This window comes from Lissotriton helveticus, chromosome 7 (assembly GCF_964261635.1).
Source record: "Lissotriton helveticus chromosome 7, aLisHel1.1, whole genome shotgun sequence".
NCBI lineage: Eukaryota > Metazoa > Chordata > Amphibia > Caudata > Salamandridae > Lissotriton > Lissotriton helveticus.
The window spans coordinates 1,663,869,466-1,663,893,693 of NC_136068.1; the positions used below are offsets into that span (position 1 = coordinate 1,663,869,466).

General features: G+C 42.6%; 1 long non-coding RNA gene across 1 annotated transcript in view; it reads right to left on the minus strand.

The window, feature by feature from the left end:
• LOC144767600 (uncharacterized) overlaps positions 1 to 24,228 on the minus strand; it is a 172,372-nt gene that overhangs the window by 52,565 nt on the left and 95,579 nt on the right. The window contains exon 5 of the long non-coding RNA XR_013598277.1: positions 22,555 to 22,590. This is a non-coding gene — a long non-coding RNA (uncharacterized LOC144767600). The remainder of the gene's footprint in view (positions 1 to 22,554; positions 22,591 to 24,228) is intronic.

The following is a 24,228-nucleotide window of genomic DNA, read 5'->3' on the forward strand; positions in this document are numbered from 1 at the left end:
CGAATACGCCAATGGAACTCTTTCTGGTCCAAACTGCAGTATGACATCAAAACACACAATTCTGCTAGGTTCTGGCGTACAATCAATAGCGTATCTGGGCGCCCACCTAAAGTTGCCTCCTCGTGCATACTTGAGACAGAGTGGGTCGACTTTCTCTATTCTCACTTCAACGATCATGAAGCGATTACCCACCTAAGTCCACCCTCCTTGGCCAAAGCAACACAAAAAGAGAGTGTCCGGGCATCACCTCTAAATACTGTAAACTCCTCAACCAAGGAATGTCCCTATGCAGATCACAAAACAACACTAACAAAAGAGCAAGTATCGACTAAAAGCAAGGTTAATTCCATAATAGTCCAGAAGGACGAAATAGAAAAAATGATAAAAAAGGGACGGAAGGATGGTGCTCCTGGCCCAGGCGGAATTCCTCAAGCTCTATTCAAGGAAGACGCAACCTTTTGGGCTGCGAACCTAAGCACCCTTTTCACTTCAAGCCTGCAAAATAACATCATACCGCCCTCCTGGCGTGGATCAATCCTCGCACCGATCTTCAAAGGAGGGGATAAAAAATCCCCAGGGAACTATCGCCTCATCGCACTCATTGACAATAAAGCAAAGTATTTTGCGGGAGTGTTGCTTAACGCACTTAGGGAATGGGCGGATGAGAACTCGATAATTCCTCTGAACCAAACAGGCTTCAGAAAAAACACTGGGACCTCCGTCAATCTTATGACCCTCTCTTGCCTGATTGACCAAGCGAAGTTCTGTTCTTGCCCACTTTATATGGGATTCATTGACTTTCAAGCAGCCTTCGATAACGTTAACAGAAGTAAACTTTGGCAGAAGTTGGCTAGACTTAACATTCCAGCGGACCTCCTAAGAGCCATACAACTTTTACACCAGGACACATGGGTCAAGATTAAGATCGGGGATGGCACAAGACTATCCCGCCCTATTCTGACGAAAAGAGGCCTCAAACAGGGCTGCGTCTTGGCCCCGACACTTTTTAATCTATTTCTAGCCGACCTGCCCGAAGTCCTCAACAAGGTCAATTCCCATGCTCCCAAACTATCTGGTCTTTTGTTGACAAATCTACTTTATGCTGATGACGTGGTCCTGCTAACTAAAACAAAGATCGGAATGCAAAGGCTCCTGGATGCTATCTTGGAATATTCAAACAATAATGAACTTCAAATTAACAACAGGAAGACGAAATTCCTAGAAATTCATCCAAGGAAAGCTAAGAAACAGTGCTGGACCTTGAATAATGAAACCATCGCTGAATCAAACTGCCAGAGGTACCTCGGAGTCACTTTTAACAATAATGAAAAATACAAATCCCACCTTGAAGAACAAAAAAGGAAGGGTGCGACTCTTGCGTTTGCAATTGGCCTAATTCAAAAGAAGATGCAAGGCCCAACTCTTGCACCTACACTACAGGCCGCTTAGGCAAAAATTATTCCCACCCTAACCTACGGTAGTGAAGCTCTAAAAGGATTGGACAGTTGCCAACTGGACACAATCATTTCTAAGTTCTATAGATCAGTGTTTAAATTACCAACCCATACATCACCGGCACAAATTAGGTTGGAACTAGGCATCTGCAAGCAATCCCTGGCTAGAGCGATGTTCTTTCTAGTGTGCTGTCACAAATTGAGGCTATCAAAGGAGGGAAGTCTAGGGCACCACCTGTGGGCCAGTATTGACAATAACTCATGGCGAGCAGGACACGACTACTGGTCAAAAGGTCTAACAACCCTATGCCTAAATGACCTCTGGAACTTGCACGCTAGTCAAATGGAATTCAAAAGGCTAGCGAAAATTAGTACCAAACATCTATCAACTTTGGAAGATAAAGCTACACTAGCAAAAAGAAGTCATGGGTGGATGACCCTTCAATACTATGCCCTGCTAATCCCACAGCCGTACCTTACCATATCTTTTAGTGTACGAACCAAATTAAGTTTCTTAAAGTTGAGACTGGGAGTTATCAACTTGCTGACTCATTGGCCAAAATGGAAAAGAGAGTTCGAACGTGACCTATGCCCACTGTGTGGGAACCATAAAGAAGACATTACACACATTGTTTGCTTGTGCCCAAAACTGCTGACTGAGAGACGAGGCCTGCTCAAGCCTCTTTGGAACCTAAAAATGATCAGAAGCTGTAGAGCAGCAGTCCTGGCCTGCTTTGATCCTAGGAACACTAAATTAAACTGTGCCCTAGTTAAATTCATGGAGCATGCTGTTAAAAAAACTCAGTGAGGCGCCGACAGCATGCGATTCCCCATTGGCATAATGTTACATAAGCTTCACCTGTTATTGCTACCCCTACTGGTTTTATGATGTTATTGCTGGTTTTTACGAATTATGACATTTTAAATGAAATCTTGACATTTGTTTCTTATTTTAAAAAAATATATTAATAATTTATTATTTATTTTATTTTTATTTTTAAAGTTTTGTATTTGCAATGGTTTTTAAATCACGCAATAAATAAATAAAAAAATAAAAAAAAATGCTGCTTCACCCCTAGGAGGCCACTGTGGGCAGTGAAAAGTGGGCCCAGCGACTCACCTTGTGGCCTCTATCGCCACTTTATAGTTTCTGGTACGAAGGGACATACTTAGTCTCTCATGACTGGTGCTCAGACTCCATTGCTCCCTTAGCTTGTTCCCTTATCTAAGTGCCCGGAATAACTAGATGCTATCCTCCAGGTGAGTGAGGCCACTCAAGTGCACCTGGAGCCGAAGGTTGACGTGGTGCCTGAAGATATAAACTTTCTGCTGGATGACCACAGTAAACTCTCAGAGTAGGTATCCCACTGTGAAAAAATGCCTAATTACCTACAGCCTCACACAGAGGACCTCCTCAAACAAGTATGGAATCTAATAGAACAGGTCCACTTCCACAAGGACAGGGCCAAAGATGCTTTGGGACAAACCAGGTACAGTTAAATACATGTTGAGGTCCTCCTAGAGGGCAGCAATGGTCTCAATATGACGCAATTTATGGAGGTTTTGGATGTGCATGACCTCACATCAGTATTTTCCAATAACAGGGCACGAGTACCCATCAGGAGCCCCCTAACAAGTGCATCCTCAAAACCAACAGTGGTCAAAGTTCTCCATTTAAAAAATCGAGATACAATCCTTAAGAAGGCAAGATGGTCTGACCCACTCCTCAGAGGAAAATAGACCATTACTATCTTTCCTGATTAGACATTGGCTGTCCAACATCAGAGAGCCTCGTTTCTAAGCGTCAAGTGAAACTGTGGGAGATGGGGGTCAAATATGCCCTTCTTCCCCCCCAAAACTGAAAATTATCCTGGTAACAAAGAACATTTCTTCTCTGGCACTTATGAGACATGGGACTGGTCAGTGACTCGTGGATCTTCAGCGCAAACAGCTGTTCCCTCGCAATGGTCGACCTGGAGGTTGGGCCATCGTCATTGTTGCTGGAGGAGGAGGTCTGACAAATCTTTTGCTACATCAGTTACCCCATAACAAAACAGGTTCAGAGTGGATGGTGGTTCCGTCCTACATGCAGCATGGTGCCATCACCACTCTGGAATCAAACTTTATTCCTACTACTCCCTGGTACATGACTTGTATTCACGCCTTTATAGGAGAGTCTCGTTTACATTTCCTCTCTGGACAACCTTAGTAGTGTATTATCCGATCATATTCCTCTGATACTGAGCCTGAACTGGGGCAGAACTGCCTTCCCTAGTCCAACTTAGTGCCTACAGGCCTCTTCTCTAGAGGATTCACCATTTAGAAACATCACATAGGAGAACATTTGTGAATACTTTGAGCACAAGGAAGGCTCAATTTATTTGACTACTATTGAATGGGAGGCCTTCATTTAGTTGTATGAGGCATTTAAATTCTCATGGTCTCAGAGGTACGAATGATGGTACTCTGAGAATGAGACATTTACAAATGAGAATACATAGAGGTAGAGCGAGGAGCAGCTGAGAAACCCTTGCTCTGAACCTTGGAGGCTAAGTTCTGTGAGGCTGTGGTTCTACTGATCGAGCTGCTTTGCTGCTTGGGTTTTGCCTCCTACACACCTCGCACACTATAGGATGATCTGCCTGTCCACCTCTAAGACAGCTACAGGTAGTCTTTCTTTACACTGGAAGGGTACCTTTCTCCACTCACAACAGATGTCCAACGAGAAGAGGATAGAGAGAGCGTACATCGACATTACTTCAGGACTTATCCCCTTGATGAAGGGCAGATATCCGAAATGCATTGGGGTAGCTGTGTAATTAGATGATTTACCTCACTAATGATATGCATATGAGAAGAATCATTTAAAACGAATTTTGAAAAATGAAGCATAAAACAAAGATGGAAATACAAAATAAAAGAATTTAAGAATTGAACAACATTGATTATTTATTGTATTGTATTGTTACTTGTATAGCGCATTGCTACCCGGAATCATCCCATCCCTGCATGGATCTGAGGAGAGGGACGAGGAGGGCTCTGTATGAACAGCCAGGTCTTCAGTAGTTTACAGAATTTCAGATGGTTATGTTCACTCCGTAGATGCAGTGGGATGGCATTCCATAGTTTGGAGGCGTTGAGTGAGAAGAGCCTACCACCACTTCTGGCCTTCTTTGTCCTTGGAATCGTCGCAAGATGGAGTTCATTTGAACGCCGTGCCCTGTTTGCTCTGTATGGACGAATTATGGCCCTGTTGATTAGTGGCCCTTGATCATTAAGGGACTTGTGTGCTATTCAAAGGGCCTTGAAGTTTATTCTCTGCTGTACTGGGAGCCAGTGAAGAGAGTGGAGGGCTGGTCTTAATGAGCAACGATTGGGGGTATCAGTGAGCAGCCTTGCTGCACAATTCTGTATGACCTGCAGCTTTGAAAATTACCTCTTTAGGGGCACCTAGGTAAAGGGAATTGCCATAGTCCAGTCTGAGGGCCTGGGTCACTAATCTTTTTGCAAGTGGGGGTAGGAAAGGGAGGATTTTATGAATAATTCTAAGAAGGCCATAGCACGAAGCGGCTGTCTTTCTTGCCTGGGTTTTAAAGGTGAGGTTCTGGTCTAGCCATATTCCTAGGCTTTTTATTTCTGTTTTGGCGGTAGGCAATAATCCCATTGAAGATGGCCATTGCGTGTTTAGACAAGGGCTTGGAGAATCACCCAGTATCATGAGTTCTGTCTTCTCCCCATTGACTTTCAGGTGGGAGAGACTCATCCACTTTACTACTTCCTCAAGGCAGGGGAGGAAACCCTTATCTTGTTGGCTGGGGTGGCTCAATGCTACGACCAATTGAGTGTCGTCACCGAAGGTCACCACGTGTATTACAAATGGAGACACTATTTCTGCCAGTGGAGCCATATAGGCGACAATTACGTCACCAAGAGTGCTCATTGAGTCTGCTCACTCCCTGTTGGAGGGCGACATGAAGTCTTTGTCACCTACTACAGGGCTCTAGGGAGATCCTCAGTCAGACATAGTGCTGGCCTTCCTAGCAACAGCCACTCTACATAGAGTTCAGAGGACAATGAAGAACTTGACAACCCTTTCACAGCTCAAGATGTTAAAGGTGGCTATAATAGAGGTAGCGGGTGGGAAATCTCCTGGAACCCATGGCCTCCCAGACACATTTTACAAAACATTTGCAGGCTATCCATCTCTTAATATGGCAGAGCTGTATGAAGCAGCATTGGAGACCGGATGTCTCCTGGCCACACTTCATGAGACTTCAGTACTCTTAAAACCTGAGAAGCGCCTTGCCTAGTGTCACCCAATAACTATACTAAAAATGGATTCCAAAATCCAAAGCAAGATCCTGGCTAATGGAATTCCTCAACTGCTTCAGGGCCTGGTGCAAGCAGATCAATACAGTTTCATTCTGGGCAGGAATACCTCTCTGAACATTCAACACTTTTACTGCATCATGGATGGCTATCCAAGGGAAATGGCCATGTATACTTCCCTGGTGTTAGACTTGCAAAAAACTTTCAACACCCTAAGTTCAGGTTACCTTTTTTGTGTGCTGTTAAAACTTACACTATAATATTGGTATATTAATCTGCATACTTTAAATGGACTCCACAGTCCACATTTGGCAAGGGTATGTTTTAGCAGGCCTGCTGTTTAGTCTGTTCATTTTGGATATCGCTCAGACATTAAGTGGTAGGCATAATTACTCACTAAAGATTGGGGGTAGACATATCAGCTGCCTTATGTACACGGACGATCTGGTGGTGATGGATCTCACGCCTATATGCTCCAGCAAAAATTAGACGTCCTAAATTCTTATTGTCTAGAGAATAAACTAACAATAAATGTTGACAAGGCAAAAATGTTGTTCTTCGTAGGAAAGTAAAATAAATGTTCTTGGTTCTTATGTAATGTGCAGATGAAGAGGTCAGAGAGTATTAGTACCCGGGTTTGATCTTCTCAGAGGGTTTGAGGTGGGATAAACATATGGCCTCCCGGATACTATCAGCAAAAGTGAATAGCCTAAAAAACGTTAAATTGTTAATATGACAGCTATACTTTTGATCCCCTGAGTAAAGTCATAAAGGGCAAGCTAATCCCTCAGACTCTTTATGGAGGGGAGGTTCTGGCAATGGACAGAAGAGTCTCATGGGAAAGCTTAGAAGGCAATTCCTTGAAAGTGCTCCTTGATTTCTAAAAATGTAATGATCCAAGCTGTAAGGCAGGAGTTGAGAACCATAGCGTGAAATGCTCTGGCATATACCAGAGCTTTATGTTTCTATTTATCAATACAAAATGGGGTCCCCGGCGATAAACTGTCAGTGTTCATTTTACATGAAATATTGTCAATTTCCCCTAGCAAGAGGAACCCTGTGACAGTAATGTTAAAGCCCCTGGGAGTCCCTGATGTGCTCCTTGAAATAGGTAAAGTACTCCAAATCAGTAAAATAAAGAATCCCCTCGGGCAATGTGTTGCCGGATCCAGCTGGGGGGAGGACATCTTAAGGTCAAGAGTTCAGTTACCCTATTTCTAGTTTCCCAGGCGAGTATGGACCTCTTCCCGTACTTACATAAAATTGCACATAAATGTCTACGAATTGAAATTTTGCGGCAGATCGTGGGAATTGACACTGGATGGAAAATATTGGGGATAAAAACTGAACAAGTCGAGAACCATGGTCATTGCCAATGTAAACGGAGTAGGAAATATTCTGTTAGCCACACTTTGTTAAACTGTGTTTTCTTCCTAGAGAAAAGGTAGAAAATTCTCTGGCCCATTTTTAAAAAGTTTGAGACATGGTTGAGAGAAATGGGTTTGAGCGTAATATGTGGCACCAGATATCTGGATGTAGCCACTATTCTATGCCTGTGTAAAATCACAATATGCCATCTTAGAATTTTCCCCTCTTAGATTTAGGTTTGCACTCCCCCAAGGTCAGTATTGTGGTGGCTTTAACTGGTGAGAAGATGCTCACCGCATTAAGAGGATGCACTGTCAAAGTCGCACTGGAGATGGGAAATGTGTCCCTGTCAGTAAGGTTGATTAAGAAAGCCCCTTGTGATTGTGATAAGCTGCTATACATGCTGCACTGTATACTGTTTTGCTTGAGCAAAACGAGTTTCATGCTGCTGGTTAATTTAGAGCTTTCTTTCTTTCTTATGTTTTCTTAATATATGTGGGATTTTCTGCTGTTGAGCTTCTATTGGGACATTTTAAAGGCTTAAATTGCTATTAGTCGAAGTCATGTATTGGTTAAATTGACTCAAATTTGTGCTGTGCACTACGGATTTTATGACACCTGTGATTGTTTATAATAATGAATTGGGTAACATGCAATGTTTCTGTAAGAATTTATTTCCTGGAAATAAATATTTTGACTTGACTACTACTTTTAATTGAGGAAATACTCTCATACCTGCATAACCTATAAAAGAAATAACTTCTGTAGAACGTTTCAAGAAATAAATGGTGAAGATAACACTGTTGGCAGACGATCTTTGACTGTAGACAGTTTGAAGAATAAAACACATTATTTCAGTGAAATTGATTAATGTAAAAGGATTTGTTAAACATTAAATGACATTATTGGCATGGATTAGCAATTTACCCTAAAGCCCAGCCAGTTGGTGTTCTGCCGTTATGGAATAATGTGTATAGATGCTTCTGAGCCATTTGCAGATAGGATATTTTGGTACATTCAATGCATTTCTTGAGTAGTAAAGAAAGCGCACAGATCAACAGGTGTTACTTAGGCACACAGAGCCATAGTTGCTATTCTTTCACGGGGCGCAGGCACCAAGCAAAGTTGCAGCGCTGCAATGTGTGGAATGGAGATTGAGGAGGTGCTTTATGTCTACCAGGGTATGATATACTTATGCTTCCTCCTAGCGCAGGTGCATGTGCATTGTACAGCAAAAAAAACAATGGATTTACGCCCAGATCTCTGTAGTGGGGTGAATGTTTGACTTTGCTCAACATTCTGTCCATCAATTGTTATTCTTGTACTTGTCACCCCATGTTGGACGCGTATGCCCCGACGTGGCTCCTGTGCTCTCCATGCCACTGGACTCAAGCTACCCTGGCTGAAATGAAGTGATACCCTAAACCCAATCACCTGCCACACACAGTGGCGTATAAGGAGATAAGCAGCAAACCATGGAAGAGTCAGTGCCCTGAACAATTACACGGGTGTCCCATGTGTCGTTTCATTCTCATAAACCATAACCATTCAATGAACCTTGAAATATTACAGAGTGAAGCTGCTTGTAACATGAAAGAAATCAACAACTTCGTCCTACTCATCACTTCAAATTAAAAAAAATTCTAGGAAAGGGTGAGTGTACAAATCAATGCCATAAACGACATCACATGTTATTAGTGGTCTGCCTTCATTCCTTGGTCTCTGCGGTCTAATATTTTAATCACAGGTGACTGGAATTGAGCCTATCTCAACATGTGGTTCTTCACTACTCTGTTGCTTGAGTGTTTTTGTATAGTACAGTACAGTCATCACTAATGTGAGGATTTCCCTCACCTTCTCTGTAATCATATGTTCCTGCGTTCCAGCTTTTCTTCCTCATTTTTGATACATTGATCATCTTTCTCTTTCACCCCACTCCATCCATGGCCTGTTACACGAACTTACTGTTTTAAGTGGTCTGTATTTGTTTATATTTTTTCTATTTGATACTTGTAATTTCACCCTAACCATATGCTTTTTTTCAAATTGTCTTTGTTTTTTGTTTTTCGCTGGTCATTGTGGGCTTTCTCATTTTCTTTCATTCTCCAATATTTTTTGTATTGTTTTCTTTCCTCACTTGTCTTTTCTTTAAAGAGTTTGTCCACTAGAGTGTTACATGTTTGTGTTTTTTCCCTTTCACAAGCCTTAAAGTAGCAAATCCATTAGAGTCATTCATTTGCCCTTAATGTGCCACTGATAGGTTGGATCATATTTATGTTACTTGTGAAGGCCCTTGGGATGATTTTTTTTCACACAGTTTATCCTTTCCTTCATGCTGTTAATATGGGGTAATTAGTTGCCTACATTTGATGTTATATTTTATATCAATTCGGGTATTAATTGAGGGGGTGACTACATACCTCAAATAATAACCACAAAACTTGCTAGAATGAACCACTGAAGTCACTAAATAAGCCTGAGCTCAGTACCATGGTAGCTATGACACAGAGCAGACAGGCCTAACTAAGGCGCCGGGACGCCTCTTGGCTGCGGCATCTGTGCGCTATATAAAATAAAATAACATAACATAACATAAGGGGCAATGTGTAAAATATTCATGCAGGACCCAAACAGTAATAAATCATAACACAACACAGGAACAATTACAAAGCAATTTAGAAAAATAGAGTAAAACTCAATAAATAAAATGACAACAAAACAACAAAAATCCAATGAGGTAAACCGAAGTTGTGAATATTTAACATTTAAATGTAAAAATAGCACCAAAAAGCATTTGGGGGCTGATGACAATGGGGGGAGACTGCCACCGACAGGCTGTCGGTGGCGGTCTTCCCGCCATCGTAACCAACTTTACCCCCCACCAAATATCGATTGTGGGTGGAAGTGTGGCAGTCGTAAAGACAGACCGCCATGCATCCGATGGGCTCCTTGAATCTGCCGGTGCGGCGGAAGGGCTCATAGACCATATAATGCTGGTAGTGCCCACCAAGCACCGCTGTATGGATTACGATGTCCCTTTCCGCCAGCCGCTTCATGGCAGGTTAACCTCCATGAAAAGGCTCGCAGAAAGGGACATTAGGGGCCCGTGGCAGGCCCTCCTTCCCACCTAGCCCACGACACGAGACCTACATATCCCTGCACCCCCTGGCAGGCACCGCCTGCCACGTAGTGCAGGGATATGTGTGGGGTCTCTGTTTTGTATTGAGGCAGGTGCTGCAGAGTGCAGCACCTGCTGCAATACAAAACATGGTCAATGCGACCACCACAATGGCATTGCATTATATTTAGCCATGTGGGACTGCCGCCTTGTAGGCGGGCGGTCCCAATCACCGATATGATGGCGGACAAACTGAAGTCCATCTGCCATCGCAAACAGCCCCTAAGTACCAAAAGCAGTCATCTGATTGCACTTGACTGGAAACAAGGCAGCATGCTATAGCCGAATGAGGCTCCAGGGCATCGAATACCCACTGGACAAGGTCTCGCTGAAGTCATTGGCTTTTGTCAGGAAAGCTCAAAGTGGGAGAAATTTGAATCCTACACCCAGAGAAGGTCCTTCATTGGTGGGATACTGTCCTGCAGGTCTAGCTTCATGGTTAGGTACTTCTTTGGAGCGCGAATATTACAGTGCATTAAGGGTGCAGGATTCAGACAAAATGGACTCCATGAAACCAGATACCTTCTTCGCAAGTCCAGCAGAATTTGATTTGCTGCTGTGAAAAAGCTTTGAGTGGCAACAACCTGAATGTTTGGCCTAGCAGCAACACACTCTGGGCCTGATTACGGTGTCGGTCGGAAACCAAACCGTACAACTCCTTGTCAGATTCAGTTTAGAATGACTCATGGTCGGCGGTTCCTTCTGACCGAATATGATGCTTACGAACACCATTGGAAAGAACTCCCATTGACTTCAATGGGAGCCTGTGTCCCCACCGTAAACACAGGCCCCTATTAGGAAAATGGGTGTCTACACAAAACCTTGCACCCTGTCGCGAACACCCCATGGCATCTGCCACATAGTGCTTGGTTTTACAGAGGGTTCCCTTCGTACCCAAACCGGCAGACTCAGGATGAAGGGGTGGCCTGCTCGGGGCCCCGAAAGTCAGTTTCTGACAGCCTTTTCATGTCGGAAAGACCAAGGGGTCAATTAGGATGGCGGACGACAAAGTCCGTCCGCCATCCTGTTTGAGGACGGGACCGTCCGCCACAGGGGCGGAGGTCCCGTCTGTGGAATTAGGATGCAACCGCCACAGTGGTGGGTGCATCCCGCATTTTTAACATTGCGGCGGGCGGTGCTGAAAGCACCGCCCGCCGCAGTATTAAAAATGCATGCTGTGCGTTTCAAAGCACAACATGACAGGCATTGCGTGGTGCCTGCCATGTTGTATTTTGAAACGCAGGGGGGTACCATAGGTACCCCCCATGTGCACCCCCCACCCCTCCCTTCACCCTGGGGGCCCGCAATGGGCCCCCAATGCAAGGACCGTAAGCCTTTTCGTGGCAGCATTGCCACCATGAAAAGGCATAGCCCCCAGCACATCTTAATATGGTTGGCGGTGTCTGATAGACGCCGCCACCATATTAGAGCTTTTCTGCCGCGGTCGCAAGGCGACCGTGGCTGAAAAGCGGCGGACGGTCTTCCCGTCCACCACGGTCCCCCCCACCATTGTAATATGGCGGTGAAATAGGTGGCGGACGGGGAAGGATGGCGGACGGATCGCCACCGCCTGCATGGCGGTGGCGATCCATCCGCCATCCTAATTGACCCCTATGTCGGAAAGGCTGTTGTAATCTGACATCGTAATCAGTTGGAAACACAGCCCATTGAGCCGTACGAATCGGCTCTGACTGACTCGGATTCCCCAAATGCCAGTTGGAACTGATTCAAAGTAATCGAATGGCTCCCCTTCCGACAGCGAGCATTGTAATCGGTGGGTCGGAAATGTCTCCACTGAGTTTGGAGGATGGGTTCCGACACAGTCTTGGAAAATCCAACTGTCTGACCTACATCGTATTCTGGCCCTATGTTAGATTGGCTTGACAGGTCGGATCAGGTCCCGAGAATGCCTTTGGAGCCAAAAGGTTTTCAAGTCGCAAATTTCAGGGTATATTGAGAGTGTGTGCATTTTGATAACAGCCAAGAGTCAAGGTCCTTGGGAACAGCACTGTGGGGTAAAGACTCACTCCAGCAGAGGCGGCCAGCAGGTTCCAGGGCATGTCCAGTAGGAACTGTTCAGCTAGTCAATTATAGGAAAAGGCCTCTTGCAGCTCATTGCATCCCTATTGCTTGAACAGGAAGTCAGCCTTAATAATTTTCGAGTCCCCTTCTTTGTCCTGGTTACAAGAGAGGAAACAGGTCCAGTCTTTTGGGCTATTCCCAGGTCATAGAAAGGTAGTACAATCCTCTTCTGTCCTCTCCCAGGGGTAGCCCCACCCACCTTTGCAGCATTTTAGTGTGTTAAACACTACAAGCAATCCCTCTCTACCTAAAACAAAGATGGCATTTCTCTCCCTGTACAGGGTGCATTATATTTTTTAATATGTTGATTACATTTCTAGCACTTATTAAATTTAATGTAAATTATTTTTGTGAATATCGGTGCCATAGCGGTTATGGGTTTACAGGGGTATAGGGTGGGAAGTAATTTAATTAAAACATTGATGATTATTTAAAAAAATATATTATTTATTTAATTGATATTTAATCAGAGGTGTGACCAGTAAAATGAGCAACCCTTCGTCTATGGTCACTCTAAACCTGTTCTGGAAGCAGCTCATCTTCCACTGTGATTGATGACTGCCTGGCTGGGGGAGCAAAGGAATTCCTTCCCAGGTGTCAGTTAACATTGACTTGTGACAAGATAGGTCTCTTTGAAGTTAATCAAGTTCCTGGGCATAGCTCACTGGCCATCCTGACATGGGAAGAGCATCACCTCCCCACACCCAAGGCCTTTGTCTTCCTCAGTGGGGTTAGGCAGGTGCCAGATGATAGGTGGGCACACGTACAACCAGGGGCTTTAGGCAAGGAAAGTGTAGCTTTATAAAAGTATATTTTCCAGACTATGTATTATAAATCTGATTCCACCAGTAAATTGGGCTTGTAACAAATATTTCATAAAGGCCAAGAATGAATTGTGTAGCTGTTTCTTAGAGATAACAATATTGAATGTATTATTGCATGCCAGTGCTATGTCATGGTTGCAAGTGGGAGTATAACCTGCCCTAAAGTTCTTCTTCTGTCTTCCATAGGTCCAGTAGTGTTCTTAAGAAGGTACCCAAAGATGCACCATTTATGCTAGGTACAAGCATGTTTGGTGTGTTACTTATGGCCCCTCCCTAATCAGTAGGGAAAAGATTCACTGGGGAATTCCTACCAACTTACTTAGCAGTTCCTGTTTGCCTGGCAGCAAACAATCCCATGCTGCAATGTTCTACCAAATACAAACATAGCATAACTGCTCTTCCTCTGTGCAGAGTTCCCTGTGGCCACCCAGAGACATGGCTGTGGAAATGGGCAAACCCTCCTTCAGGACACTCTAAACCAAGTCTGGGGAAGCTCCCCTTCCCAGTAGGTTTGGAGCCAGCCTGACTAGGAAGACAAAAGGGAGACAAGTGCAATCTTAAATTTCCATATGTCCTCCTTTTAAATGCACTCTGTCTTAGAGCTAGTAAGGCATACTTTAGGTGTGTGTAATATTCAACTTTGTTCCTCTTTTTGATCATGGAACCACGTGGTGGCATGTAATATCCTCATAATCAATGGCAAGGGTACTTTATCCCATATATTTTTTCATACCGCTGTGACTAAAGTCATTTTGCTTACCCCCGAGATGTGACATCAGATATCAGCATTGCTCAAAGCATCCTAATTGGAAACATCAGGTTCTTGCTTCTAAAGGTGTGCTGCCTTTTTGACAGTAGCATATGCTATATTTATTTTCTGATTGAAAATTCGTGCTGTACCATTTACTTCCTCCTTTTTAGCCAACGCGCATGCGTAGTTCTGCGAGAGTTAAGTAAGGGTTCTCCAAAATGCTCCCAAAGTCTGCAGGCGGATCGGGTACAGTGCATGTGTGCCGGGCGCGGGCACCATTTGTCCGCCTGCAGCCTTTGGGAGGACTTTTGCGGCCGCTTAGATGTTCTCAGTGAGCCGCGCGGCCACTGAGAACATCAAAGCGGCCACGAAAGTGCTCACCATTTGCCATCTAACACATTTTATCTACACTGTAATGATCCCTTGCAGCCACTCCCCTGTGTCCGTCCCTTAGTTCTCTTCACTGCCAAAATTTGCAATAATACTTCCATACAAGGATATTCTCCAACATTAAGCACTACATGGAAACAGGATATTCACATTTACGTTACAGCCACATTTACATTACAGCCAACCTATCCTCGTCCTTATTTCTAGTATGACCCTCCCTCTCTCCTGCACGATGCATCATTATGGCGTTTCTGACTGTCCACTTTTCACTCATGCCTATTCACTTCTTTATTTCTGACTACCCCAGCTCTTTCTTCCGCAGTCTCCCTATACCCATTTTTCGACCTGGATGCAGACAGCTTTATCTGTCTGCCAGATAACGCGGGAAGAACCCAAACAAACGCACGCAGAGGCAGTCACATTTTCCTTGATTCCTTATCTTCCTCTGTTTTGTTCCACTGCACCTCACATCCTTGTGTACAGCGCTACACTCAAACCGCAATGTAGTTCTCTTCACTGCGCAGAATAGAACGCTCAGGAAGCGCTATCTTAACTTTTACGTGTCACTTGTTTTAATTGCTTCATAAATCCGAATACGGATGCGTAGGAGAAATCTTTGTTCTGTGAGTTTCATTCTTGGATGCGTCTGGACGAGGAATATTTTCTTACTCAAATATCTTTGATTCTTGTACTGTTGAGCTGCAGATAAAGGCGTTCTGCTATTTGTACACTTCCCATGTTAACTTACCTCTCAGAATATGTTTTCACGTTTGACATCATGGTCCCTTGATAAGGCGATGGGAGTCACAGCCCAGACGACCGAACGGCACTACAATGGAGTATTAAAGGAAGGTTATGCACTATCCAGGTGCTAACATGCAATCACAACACTACTGTTGTAGGGCTTCTTTCCAAGAGTGTTCGTTTAGTCTTGCCTGTGACCACATCAGCAGATTCGGCTTGACGAGTGTGCCAGCCAGTGCTCGAATGGCAGATCGTGTTTTTCTTCTAGGTTTCAGGGACATTGGCATTACCAAACAGCAAGCCAACGCTGGAAGGTCTGGATGGTGGTGCTTTGAAAGAGCTGCACGTTATGACAGGTCAATGGTGTAAAAGTGCGTGAGAAAGGGAAAAGCAATGTGCCAATGATCCCATTCCCTTCCTTGCACTTGGGCCCAACAACACACTGGATATCACTCTGCGCACTTTATACTTGTTTCTGTTTGAGGTAGAAGCTATGCCATTTCAAAGATGTCATCGTGAAACTGCCCCCTCCTAAGATTCACGGATCCCCCCCAGGCCTATGTCTTATGATTACATGTTTTAACCATGCCAACACAGGCTCCCCCTCCCCTTTGGTGCTCCACTGTTTAGTCTCCCACATGCTTCTGATATCGACCCAGGCATGTGGCGCTTTTTGTCATCTGTGTTATATGTAAACAACCATTAATCCTGGTCATTGTTCTTCTCTAAACTCACACCCACAAATCTCCATTCATGTTTTTAGCCACCACCGCATGCAGTTATCGACATTCACATGCCTCTTAGATTTATGGACTTTACTTTCACCATTTGTCGACTCCTGTACTACACTAATCACACTCCACCCTGCCTGGACTTCAAACTCAGCCCCCCCCCCAAAAAAAACAAGTATGCTATTTTTTATAAATATTTCATACAAGCCCACCTAGCAAGATACATTTTCCTTAGCCTGTCCAACCCCAAAAAAGCCTCTCAAACTTCCTCTTGCCTCCTTAGCCAATGCAGTGATGCTTAATGAGCCCTAGCCTCCTTTGTGCAACAGGTGCAGTGGCACTGTGCACTAAATAAAGCACAAGTTTATTTCAAAATTCAAGTATGAGCCAAAAAGCCCATTTCCTTAATTGCACTATAGCCCATGACACACTAACTACGCCGCTTACTTCTTTGGTTTAAGTTTCCATTATAAACATTTACAACTAAAAAAAGTCATACCATTTCCAAACATTACTAGAATTAAACAGCTTTCAATTATCATAAAATTATTTGTTTCACATGTTTTCTGTTCTTTTGATTTTCTGTAAACAATACTTTACATATTAACATTACAAAAGCCAACAGCTTGGCACTCGCATTATAAAGACGCGGTATGTTGGTTTTGTCAATGCTTGTTCTCTTTCTCTCTCTTATACTATCTCTGCATTCTCCTCCCTTCTCTCTTGTCTTCCTCCTCCCACCTTTCTGTCCTCTTTCACCTTGTTTCTCCTCCTAAACGTTATTTCCCTTAACTCCGTTCTATGGCTATATCTCTTTTTACTCTCTCCTCCTTTCCCTGTTTCTCCTTTTCTTCCATTTCCATTCTCATGACTGCCGCGGCCGTGTAGAGGTTTTTCTTCACTTTTCAGGGCAGTAGCTACAAGCCTCTGTGACATGCACCATGTCTAGAAGAAGTCAATCTTGTGAAGAAGATGCTGCATTGTGAAAGAAACCAGGACTTGAGGGGCAAACAGTTACTGTGAATGGAGGGTCATACTGCAGATATGAGGGCATCAGAAAGTAATGAAACCGATAACGAACAAAACTACGATCTGGCTATTAAAATGTTGAGATGCATCGTAAGGAGGGCACAGACAGGCATCATTGCTCTTCCTCCCTTTAGGTAAAATATTTGGATGAAAGTCCAGGTCTTGAGAAGTAGTACCCTGCCAATATGGTGTGACCTGTCAAGCCATCTCCTAGAAGACAGTGTTTACTGTAATGGAGTGCGAGGCTATAAATAAAAACAAGCAATTGCAATGCAATGGGTCTCGCATTTGCGAGAGTTTAAGCTATGAGCATTGTAAATGACAACTCCTTTTATTTGTGTTTTAAATACCAAAACATAACTAAAAGGCATTGTCATTTACAATGCCAAAAGCTCAAACTTGCCCAAATGCAAGACCTATTGCATTGCAAATGCTTGTTTGTTATGTAATTTCTCAGGCAAACATGATTGGAATGTTGTCCTTCTCCACCCACTCCATTGCTTCATCCATTCCTTCTTTCACTGCCCTTCTCTCTTATTATTCCCATCCCTCCTTTTTGTTCAATTTATTTTGTCAATGCTTCTTTACAAAGAGAGAGTTGGAAGCTGAGAGAATGATTTGGTAAGATTGCTGTCATTCGGCTTAGACCAGTTGGTGCTTCCATTCTTAGCAAGCAAACCTTTTGTGGTACAAAGTCTCACTCTGGCTACCTGCTGATTGACCACTGTAGATGGGTTAGAAATTTGTAAATTTGGGTCAAGTCCAAAACTCACATGTAGAATGGGTAGCTGGTCTACTTCTATGTCTCTATATGTTTGTCTGTGCCTGTCTGTTGCTTGGTGTAAAACTATTTTCGGTATTCAAAACCTCGGAGTAAAAATATGGCCATACCAAAATGTTGTGTACAAAATACAGTAATATGGAAAAATCATAGGTAGGAATATCAGTTTTAAGGTAAGTAATATTGATTTTTAACATATCAAAGTCATTAATATTCATCAAAATATTGATTGAAAAACAAAGTTGTTTAAAATAACGTTTTCAAATTATTGATATGTATTTTAGTATATTTTTTACATGTATATGATGCAAATTTTCTGTACAATTATTGTTTATTTTTTTAATATGTTAATAAAAAATTTAGTTGATCAGTTTTAGATTTAATGTAATTAATGTTTGTGATTTTTAGTGACATTGCGGGTTGAGTGTTTATAGGTGTATAGGGAGGGAAGTAAGTTAATGATAATACAATAATGATTATTTTGTATTTAAAATTATTTATTTAATTTATATTTAATTATGCTAATAATGCTATAAAAAATGTTATGTATATTTTATGTGCAGTTTGTTGGGTTTATAGGGGTAAAGGGTGGGAAGTAATGTATTTTGAATTAATTAATACTTAGGACCATATTACGATGTGGTGAGAAATGGCCCGACCATCGGTCAGAGCCATTGTTACCTCATCTTAATCTCCTGTTTGGAATAATTTCTGACTGACCCATTTTGATGGGAGTCGATCGGAAATTATTCCAAACAGGAGTTCTGAATGGCTTACGACGGGCTCAGAGAGCCCATCCGCCATTCAGAAGACCTTCAGCAATCCCTCGTCTGGCGCTTTCTGGCTGAGGGATTACGGTGGCAGTTTTCCACTACCTTTCTGTGCTGGACTTTCTTACACAGAAAGGCATTGTCGAAACGATCTTTGGGGGGCCCCAGCAGGGTCCCCATGGATGCAAGGCCACTGAATGGCAGCCTAGGGGCACCTATAGTGCCCCCCGTTGATCACTGCACGTGGTGGCAGGCACCTTGAGGTGCCTGTCACCCTTTATCCCTATAAGCCCCACAACCAACACCTAGAAAAAAATCTATACACAATTTACTTAATTAATTATCAGTTAATTAATAAATAATAATTAACAACCAAGGGCACAATTGCGATTCCGAAAGGACCAGAGTCCGTCCAACATTGTTCTGGAAATGGAACCTGACGACCTCCTGTCATCGGTTCCAGCCCAGCTATTAAGATGCGAATGAACCCTGTTCGGTCGCATTTCTTTACTTTGTTATGGGAGCATGCATTCCAAACAGAATGCATGCTCTCATAGCCAAGAGCATAGGTGCAGTTCATCCCTGCACCCAGTGGCAGGCATCTCAACACTTTCCCTACTGTTGTACTGACTGGAGTGAGAATAGTAAATTTGATCCCAAGTTTTTCTACTGTTGCACTCATTGGAGTGGGAATATTAACTTTTACACCTCACCAATAAAACACTTTCCCTACTGTTGTACTGACTGGAGCGTGAATAGTAAATTTGACTCCTTCACTAGCCAACACTTTCTCTACTGTTGTATTGACTGGAGTGGGAATAGTAAATTGCACCCCTCGACAGTCCAACACTTTCCCTACTGTTGTAATGCTTGGAGTGGAATTAGTAGATTTTACCCCTCCGCTATCCAAGTCCTCACTGTACTTGACCCACCTACTACCTTTACAGCCTATGCAACTCCTTTAAACCTGCATCCATACATTTACTCAAAAATGAATCCATCCATCCATACATTCCTATACTTATTCATCCAACCGTTAGTCCAATAATTATTTCATTTTTACATTTACTCACTCACCAATTCACATAACCATGCAGAGAAACTTGCCTACCACTGAAGACGCATCTTCATTTATGAAAATGCCAGAGGAATTGACTTTGCATGTTATTGTGTTGAAGACGATTTGTCTGCCATCTTGCAAGAGTAAAGAATTATAAAGAATTTGAAAACCATTCAATAATGGACACCTGTGAGTAGGCTCACAAGTGCAGTTTTCTTTGTATGCTTTTTGTCACACTTTATTTATATAAAAAAATAGTGGGGGAACCCCATTTTTTTTAGATGGATGACGTGACGTGCCCAGCATTTAGCAAGCCAACATCACTGTAGACCACCATTAAAAACATTCTGAATTTACCAATGCTTGGTCACTTTCTGGCTAATTCTATCAAGATATCAATGGAGTGCGAGACGAATGTATAAAAGTGATAAATTGGAAGAAAAGGTGCAAGGAATAAGAGATCAGTAGCGTGGCCTCTGACCTTTGACACACTAACTGCTTATTCTTCAAGGATTTTTCAATTACACTGCAGATGTAGACAAGAGATGCATTGTAAGGCATCATTATATACATTCTCACAGCAGAAGACATGGGTATTTTGTTCTTTCGTATGAGGCACATGCTCCATTGGTTCAGGCATAAGGCTTTAGGAATGTGCACCAATATGTCTAGATATTAGTGGGTATGACGGACTTTCATGTACTTTTAAAATGTTCATAGTTAAAAGGGTGCAGTCGAAAATGTGAAAGGAATTCCTTAATTTTTATAATCCTACGGAGATTTACTGTCTTTTTATGCACAATATGCATTACGGAAAGATGGCATTAGCCTTTAGAATTCATTTAGACAAATGCATTGCAACATGCCAGCTTTAGGCATTTATGGAAAGAAAATATGTATGTTTTTTTTAATTTGTGTGAATATCCTTTCTTGTATGTTGTACTCCTGACATGGAATACAACAAATTACAGAACTTTGTGACTGATCCTTAGTGTTTTTGTTGGACAATAGCATACACTGAACGAAACAATCGATGAACAGCGTCACTGGTGAATGCAGATCTTCCCGTCATCGTACTTACCTTTTACACAAATTATACAAATATATCACATTTTAAAATTCTAGGCAATACTTATTAGTTTATACCCTACATTTGGATGACTATACATTTCTATTCTATTCTAGGCAATTTATAGAGCCCATGGCTACCTAAATGGGCCTCCCAGCACTAAACCAGCAAACAAGACTTCAACCCATCAGTTAATCCATGTACTAGACTCAAGACCCCTCAATTAACAATCAGACATGCTTTTAACTTTTACCTGAAGTTTAATTAATTTTCAATGTTACGAATCAGTAGAGATTTCCATAGCTTGGGGGTCGGAATGGAGAAGGAATGACCACCCTTGTTTTCTCTACGGATTTTTGGAGTCACCATCAGCAGTGTGCTTATGGGCCTCTAGGCCCTAGCAGGTGTATAGGACTACAGAAGGAACTGTATCAGTTGGGTGACTTGTATATGGTAGGACTTCTGGGCTATACAGAGAGCCTTAAATTGTATCCTCTGGTCAACTGGTGGCCAATGTAAGGAGGTCAATGAGCTTGTCACTGACTGATGCATAGGAACTTTCAATGGGAGACAGGCAACAGCATGTTCCGCTACCTGTATGTTTTTTATTGTATATTGTGAAGAACCTAATTAGAGAGAGTTTCCACAGTCAAGATGCAACAGAACAAACGCCTGTACAAATAGAGTTCTAGATGGAAAAGGTAAAGAACCTAATTTTTTTCTGAGCATTCTGGGTAGGCATTAACATTTCACCACAACCTTCCTGGCTATAATTTCCACGGAGAGAGTACTCCAACTAGATGCCTAGATTTTTATGGAGGCTTAAGGCGTCGGAGGACGTCCTAGAGAATCTGTCCAGCATACTGGAGGCCAACTGTTAAAGTTATTACCATCCACCGAGATTTCAGTTTTATCACAGTTGAGTTTAAGGCAGCAATTGGCAATCCAATCTACCAATTCCTTTAGGAAGGATCCAAGTTGATCCACCTTGTGAGCAGTTCTCTGGAGTGAGGGACAGAACTATTTGCGTGTCTTCCACATATGTAAATATTGAGAGACCAAAGACCTGAAAAATGTGTGGCAGAGGACGCACATAGAGATAAATTATGGTTAGGCTTGTAGAGGAGCCCTGTGGCACTTCACATTTCAAGAGGCATGTCTCAGGCTAGCATGAGTTATCAAATACTTGAAAGTTCCTTTCTTGAATGAATTAAATAAACCAGTTTAGCATAAGATCACCACATTCCCAAGTCCTGTTGTAGGATTGAGTGGAATACAGTGACAAACGTTGCACTTAGATCTAATAATATGACTGCAGTAAAGCCCACTTGGTGCAAGAGCATGTTAAGGTTTTATACTACCTCAATCAGAGTTGTCTCAGTACTATTTTGTGTCTAAACCCCATTTGTGTGGTGTGAAGAATCTCATTATATTCAAGAAATTGTGTTAAATGTTGGTTCACATGCATTTTCAGCAGCGTCCCAACTTTCTATAACATGAGATTAGTCTATAGTTTTCCGTTCGTAGTAGATCCAGAGTGGATTTTTTAATAGTGTCTTTACCACTGCATGTCTCCAAGGGGAAGCTAGTACTCCACTTCGTAGAGAGAGAGACTGAAAGGTTCTTGTAGCACTGGAAAGTAGTCTTCCACCCCCTGTTTCAAAGCATATAGTGGGGCGGCTATATTTTCTGTCTTCTACTTTGAAACTGTTGGCAATTACTGTCAGGAGTCACAATGATACTGTCACACCTTTCCTAATAGTATTGTTTCTGGGAGTTAGCGTCTGCTAGAGGAAAGGTGAGAAAATGACCAAAAATAATAATGTTACAACTCATTATTACCATTATTTACAGGACATGCTCTAAATACAGTGGTAATGTCTGCAGTAAGGCCAATACAGCTGCTGCTCTTGCTGCCATGTTTACGCTTATTGCTGGAAAGCATAACAAGCTTCATATCTGAGTGAAAGAGTAAAAGTGGGATTATTACTTACTGGCAGCTTGTGTAGGTGCCAGTGTCAAGGCAAATACTGTAAGATAAAAGACAGAAATGTGTCATTAGTAATGTGTTTTATCTCGCATGACTCATGTGAGCAGAGGGACAGGGGCAGTTCTAGGCAGCAGGACTCTGACCATCAAGCAACATAAATCTTACAGAGCATTTTGTTTGTTGGTGTAAAAGTGCCCCCACACATATTCCTTATTGTATGTGTGCTATTAGTGACACTTATATCTGTGCCCATCAGCACTATTGAACTATCCACCGATACAAAGTGCCTCCATAGATAATGTGGACAGGCACAACCTGGTTTACTTTTCATATTCTTACATTTGCATATTCTGTGAAGTTGCCCATTACAGAAGGTGCTTTTTCTAGTCTGCAACTGTGCAGATTTGATATATTTCATAAATCAGGCCATTTTATATACTGAGCTTGTGCGGAAGCTCTCTGTCGAATTCAATGCTCTCTGTATATAATAATTAGTTATATGAAAAACAGAAGCAAAATAATAAAAACTATCAGGCATCCTCTGGTGAGGCCACACCAGCAGCTCAGTTAGTAATAGTTATAAAAGGCGCAGGTTTCACAATTGTGGGTCTAAAAAATCATAGCTGATTGGTGCAGAGGTCTGTGGGAGAGGTTGGCGCTAAATATGACAGGCCATACATTTTTTGTAGACCTTACGCAACTCACCAGTGAATTTCACTGCATTACTGAGCTAAGACTGGAGATAATTCTTTCTTGACTGATTCATGATGCAGTGAAGTCCTCCTCTAAGTACATATTGGTCTATCTCCTCCCTCTGGCTCAGCCTGCACCCATTTTAGTTCGGAGATAGATTATTGCTGATTCAGTTATTAGGTCGTTGAGACATGCAGTATACACTATAGTGTGGAAGCTTCATGGAAGTTCCATACACTCTCCACTCATCATTTTCATTAGCTCGTGTCTTATAAATGCTGCCTCCCGATTGGTTGTAGATTTGTTAATTCCTCCTTATGATGGACATGTCTTCATTTGTGTCCTTCAACGGCTACTGGCCCCTCACTGCACAGACTATTTTCTACTCCCCCCATTGAAATGCTTGTTTTATTTTTTACTGACTGACTACTTTCTACACCCCCTGCATTGCCCCTGCATTGCAAATGCTTGTTTTATTTGACTCTCCCCCATCTGAGATCTCCTTTTATTTATTTATTTATTCATTTTATTTGTCTCTCCCCAACGCCCTCCGAGATTGCAGTTTATTTATTTATACTTAGGTGATCCAGTCAACCCTGAGGCTCCAACCCTGCTCTCCAACTCCAAAGTCGGCAGCTTTATATGTTGTGCCACCTCCTCGCTTCAAGACAAGCCCCTTAAAGGTGCTTAACTTTGTTTCCCTCACCGAGTCACCCTCCCACCATGCACCCACCCTTAACCCCTTCCTCCCTCTCGCTTTCCCTGAGCTTCCCTGTAAGTGAATGAGAAGTGTACAAGCCCTATCACTTAAAATGTAAAAAGCCTCAGAGTTCTCTTCCAGAGCCCCTCCCTGCCAGCCGGGACAACATCCACGCACAGTGCATTAGAAGGGCTACTGCGGCGGGTTTTTATTCCCTTTCCCTTTACTTCATTAGGTTTCGTCTTCCATTTCCCTACGGGGACGTGTATTTCATAACAAGCATCC